Below are 6,282 nucleotides of genomic sequence, written 5' to 3' on the forward strand. Positions count from 1 at the left end.
CTTACTTAGACTAAGCTTGTCATCAATGGAAGTTGATCAAATGGCTTTTTTGTCTCAAATTTTGTACTATAAATGCTTACTTTTCACTCACACACACACACACACACATCGGCTATCATGAAGTGAGTTGAGAGAGATAAGGATAGGAGAGAGAAGACTACTCAAGGAGAGAGAAAGAATATAGGAAGAGAGAGAAAGAGGGAAGAGGTGAGAGAAACACTAGAAGAAGAGAGTGAAACATAGGAAATGAAAGCTAAATGAGAGAGATGAAGTAAGAAAAAGACTTGTACTATATTCAATTGCTAAAAATTAATTGGTCCTTACACCTTTTATACTTGCACCTACTTCCCATCCTTTAGGAATAGATATAGTAGTGGATGGACAAATTAGCATGTTTTCACTCTTTCAAAGGCTTCTCTAGCTTGATACTTGACACCTTAGGGAGCATGCCAACAACCATGGTTGGCATGCTAATGGAAGTGCGACGTGGGAAGTTGAACAATAGTGCACTTTGCATTGTTCTTCAGGCCTGTCTAGATAGCTGATGACTATTGAATGCTTTTATTTGTGTGGGACAAATGGTAATCATGCCATTTTAGATCCATGACAAGCTTCTCTATCCATTATGAAGGCTTTCCTTCTCCCATTGGAGAAAAAACAAATTCCTATTGTTGTAATAACCATGGCAATAATAGATCACTTCATATTTTGTTAAGGATTTGAGCCTTTTGTTAAGGACTTGAGCTTTACACTCATCCTATCAAGAGTCTTGGTGTATTTAGAGCTCATATCCTCCATTGAAGCAACATTGATCTTTGCTTGCTAGAACAAATAGGGTAGGGAAACATCAAATACTCTCATCTTCTTCAACATTTGAAGCATCAAGGGGGATTTTCTAGTGCTCAATGTCAATTTAAACCATGGCCATACGTTCAATACTCCATTGTTTCTCTCCAAGGCAAGTATTTCTCTTATTTTGAAGCTTTGGAAAACCCTAGCTATGGTGGTGTATTGTGGACAATAGTGATTCATTGATTAGAAGCTTTTAATCAAATTTAAATACTTATGGGGATCTACTAAACCTTTTTTCTACCTTCTTTCCAACAGGCAGTGTTGTGGCACTCTCGGTTTTAATTGTGACCTTTGCATCAGTTTTCTTTTTTCTTTGCCTACAGCTCTTCTTTCCAATTAAGGCTACGTCTAAGTTGCTAGGCCCTAGCAGTGATATCTCAGCTTGCTTTGTCTATGCTCGAGTCATGACATGCAACGGGATGGGCATGGCCTCACTGTCAAGTGTTTTGACACCGAATAACCCCAATGGGACTAATGGCACGAGGGCCCAAGCTAGTGGATGGCTTCGGTCTAGGGCAATCGGCAAAGAGATGTGTGATTCCACACTCAATGCATCTAAGATCAGCCTTGTCTTGATTGGCTTGTTTCCTTTTAGGGCAACATGAGGAGATGTGTCCTGGGTAACCACAAATCCATCGGCTCTTGGGTCTACCCTCCTAAGCCTCTCCCTCTACCTCTATCTACCGCCATCACCAGTATTGATCAATAATCCATGAGGATTGGATTGCCCTCTTCACCGTACGAGATGTAAGCGTTCACATAAGGCTCATCATCATTCGGCTCCTCCACATAGTGGACTGGAGTGTCACTCTAGTGGATGGGTTATGCAAGGTCTAGGTGGCCGGGGTATGTGTGTGGGATTTATCTCCATCTTAGGAATGGCTGCTTTGGCATCATCATTAGGTGTCAAGAGAGCCAATGGGGCTCTCCTCCTGAAGAAATTTGGCGGCCTATTCCCTAGGTAAGGCTGGTTGTAAGGTTGCAAGTATGGGAGTCTCCTTGGCAGTTTGCAATGCATGGCATCGTGGCCAAAACTATAGCAATTGGTGCATGGTCGAGACCTAGGGTCCTGACACTCAGCTAATAGGTGGTTTCCCCCATAATACATGCATTGGACGTGTGGGCGCGTAGGTCTCCTCATCATCTCTTGTAGTCTCACTAGCTCCATCTTCATTTTTGCTAGCTCTTGGCTTAGGTTAGTACTCTTTCCCTTATCTTGGCTTCTTGGGACTGACCGTTCACTAGATGTGGTTGCCCTTTTTGAGATTCTAGAGCTAACCTCATCTCAGTTTGAGCTCCTATATCTAGTCATCCACTCTAATGGCCTCTTAAAAAACCCTAGTCTCAGTGCCTCTCGCTGCAAGCTTGAGTTGCCTGTCAAGGCCTTGTAGAGCTCTTCACTGCATATTCCATTGATAAATATGGTAGACACTGCTCTCTCAGTCAATCGTTCATTTGTTGGGATTCTCTTAAAGAGACTCCGCATGTAGGTAACATAGTCCCATATGTCCTCCTTGTCTTTTTGCTTTACGTTCATGAGTCGTACAATCAGATTGTCTGTACCCACCAGCCTCTAAGAGTCTCTTAATGAAGAGGTTCTTGAGATGGTTGAAATTGTTACATTCTGCTGCATCTAAGCTGGTGTACTAAGTCCTTCCCTTATCACCTAAGCATAGGTTGAAAGCTTGTGAGCGTTGAGCGAGATCAGTGAGGCCGTTGGCCTCGCAAACCTACTCGAATTGCTCCACGAAACTATATGAATTGTCATATGGCTGGTACTCATCTAGCTACTTAGCAACAACAGGGATTTTTAATTGGCTCTTAGAGCCCTAGGTGACTCCTAATCCTACGAGAAATGAAGTTGCTAATGCTCTCTCTTTCTCAACCCTGGGATTCTTTCACCAACGTGTTAATAGTCGCATCATGAGAAGCTCGCTCAGCGTAAGGTCTCCCTCTAGCGCTCTCTCTTTCTCTGAGTCAGGTCCTGCTCTGTTTGCTAAGGCTAACACTCGCTAGATCTCTTGCATTTCTACATTCTATCATAAGCTTCTAGCTTGTTGTTCCTGATTGTATGCCACTAGGCCTTGAAAAGCTTTCTACATTAGTTTCCTCTCCTCTTTGAGGTCCACTGAGATATCATTAAATAGCCTACTGTGGTGGTCCATCCAGGTTTGTATATCGTACTTAGTTACCATTTATTGGATTTCATCTGGGAAATCCCCCAGATCAAGCCCTTCATTGCGTCTGCAATTTTTTTTTTTTTTTTTTTTTTTTTTTTTTTTTTTTGAAGCTTCGGCCATGTTCTTCGTTCTTCTTCGGCTGAAGGTTGTTTGATGATCTTCTGATGATGATTCTTCTTTGATGTTTGATGATGTTGTTGTTGTATCATGATGATTCATATGATATATATATTATAGTGCATGGTCTTCTCCTACTGGTGGGTTCATTCAATTTCTTAAGTTTGAGTGAATTCCTTGTTATTTATAGACAATCCTCAATTTACCGTCACTCTGTGCATGTGTATGTGTGTGTGTGCATTCTTTTCCATACACTGTGTGAAATCGGGCTTTCAAAATTTCTTCAGGTGCACTTCAAGTGTCGAAAAACAATGTGGGGTGCAATGCAGAATGGTAAATGCAGCTTCAACACTCCTATCTACATTCTCGACCTAATAGGGCTTTAAGCTCAATCTGTCCACTCTTTCTAGTCTCTAGAGTCTGTGCTATGTCCTTCCACTCAGTCAAGGTCTAATTGAGGGTCTACGGCTTAGTTTGACGCTCTTAGTAAGGTGGATAGATAGCAAGTTGGCTAGCGTTTTTGCTAGATCTGCAATTCACTAGTTTTCTTATTTCTTGCACCAAAAATGTGTTTTGTTCATCTGTATTGCTCTTGGGGGTTCGCCTAATTAAGGTCAAAAAGTGTCAATTTAGACAATATCTAAATTTGGCCAAGTTGGTCCAAATTGTTGGGTCCGAGTGTCGAATTCGGACTGTTTTTGAGGCCAAGTGGGCTGAGTGACAACTGGGCTGAATTGAGAAGGCTGAATGGCCAAATCATGTGTCTGAATGCCACGTGGCAAGGTGGGTCGAGTGTTCGAATGTTCGATTCGGATGAGTTGAATATGGTGGTCTGAGTGGGTGATGAGACCGAGTGGGCCAAATGTAAGCAGGTCGAGGGCCAATTCTAGGGTTCGGCCCGAAGTGGTCGTTCAAGTCTGTGACTTTGACATGCTGAGTGCAACGGTGCGTGGCAACAACAAATATTATTTTCAATTCATTTGCACGATGTGTAGCATACTAGGTGGCAAGCACTTCCAAAATAGATCAATGGACAAAGGTTAAGGTTTGTATATACCTGACGTGCTTGAAAAATGCTCGTAGAGGCCGATCCCTCACCCTCGTAGAGGCAAGCCCAAGAGAGGAGATGCTAGAGAGCTTCTTCTCCAAGATCCCTCACGCTCACACACTCACTCCCTCACACTCTCACACTCCCTCTCTCAAGCACACACAAGCAAGCGAGCAAGAAGGAGAGAAGAAGGGAAGAAGAAGAGTCCACTTTAGCCACACACTAAAGAATGAGCTTCTCATTCACTTTTTGAGTTTATATACAAAGCCCTTATCCCTTTTGGGCACCCATCCCCTTTTTTACATGACCATCCATTGTATCAAGCTCCTTGCACCAAAGTGTCATCATATACTATAGCTTGCTTAACACCATACCAAGATGCTAACTCATCAAACACGACATCGCAACTAAGCAATGTCTTTCAAGTAGTTGGAATAATGCACTTGTATGCCTTTTTTTCTTGTGAGTATCCAAGGAAAACACACCACTACTTTAGGGTCAAGTTTCTTCCATTTGTTATCTGGAACATGAACATAGGCAATACTACCAAATACTTTCAGATATGTTGGATGTCAAGCTTGTAGCCATACAACTGCTCATAGGGTGTCTTTTCATGTATTCCTACTGTAGGTGTTCTATTCATAACATAGACAACTGTAAGTACTGCTTTAGCCCAATAAGACAATTGCATGTCCTTCTGATTCAACATGGCCCTGTGGCTGCCTCCATAATCACCCTGTTTTTCCATTCAATTGCTCCATTCTATTGTGAGAAGTGTAGTTGCAAGTTAACTACCTTCTAATCCCATGCTTTGCTAAGTATTTGTAAAACTCCTTTGACATGTACTCGCCATTACCATCAAACCATGAGCATGAGATATAACAATTAATCTCTTTTTCAACATGAGCTTTACAATCCATAAAGCTGTCCAAAACCTCATCCTTATGCTTTAGGATGTATATCCATGTGCGCTTGATATAATCATCCACAAAGGTCATTGAGTATCTAGACCCGCCAAGTGATGCATTATGTGCATGTCCCTAGACATCTGAGTGTACAAGCTGTAAAGGTCCACTGCTATTCTGTGTATTCTTGGAAAATGGAAACTTGGCTTGTTTTCCGAACTAGCATACTGAGTAGACATGTCCCAAATCAACATAGTTAAACCTTGGTAGCCTTGTAACAAGGTCTTTATACTACATATTTTTTTTGTTTTTGGACATTTATATGTCCAATTTGCTTATGCTATATATCAATGTCTCGATTACTTGACCCATCATGAGCAAACATAGCAACATTCAATTCAAGTATATTTGCATCTAATGTAAACATCCTACCATGTATCTGGACTTTAGTAACCGATCTACATCCTCTGTCATACTCCTCTATCAAGCAGCCATCTCTATTAAATCATACATGTAGGTTTGCTCAACCATCTGACCAATAGATAATAGATTCTTGGTGATCGATGGAACATACAATACATCATGCAACTGCTTTTTCTTGCCATTAGGTGTAACCTGAGGAACAATCCCTGTGTGTGCTATATCATGCTGAGAATCATCTCGATTACATACATAGCCATTAGCACCTATTTTCAGCTCATCAAACCACTCGCCATGTGGTGTCATGTGGTTTGAGGAACCAGAATCTATATACCAGACATCATCAAACTTTTCTTACTGCTTACTCTTGTTGCATACATAAGTCATAATAAACAGTCTCTCACCAGTCTTAGGCTCTGCATAACTAGAAGATGCATAGTGACCCTGATGTCTACCCTTTTGAGGGTCTTCTGATTAGCCTACTTTTTCTAGCACTCTTTTGCAATGTGGCCATGCTTGCCATAGTAATGGCAATCTTTATCCTTGTTTGCATTTTCATGAGTAGATTGAGTGTGCCAAAAATCCTTTGCCCCTAGACTGAGATCTTCCCCTCACATTGCCAAGATGCATGATGTTTGGTTCCCCTCCCAAGGCTAGAACCTCTATCACGATGGCCACGACCTCGTTGATTAGAGTAAAAGTTGCATCTCTATTTTTAGAGCTACTCGAGCTCATAGCCAAACCCAATTTCACTTCTTCG

Source organism: Lygodium microphyllum, chromosome 2 (genome assembly GCF_053477565.2).
Source record: "Lygodium microphyllum isolate KBCC chromosome 2, Lygodium_microphyllum_v1.1.10, whole genome shotgun sequence".
Lineage (NCBI taxonomy): Eukaryota > Viridiplantae > Streptophyta > Polypodiopsida > Schizaeales > Lygodiaceae > Lygodium > Lygodium microphyllum.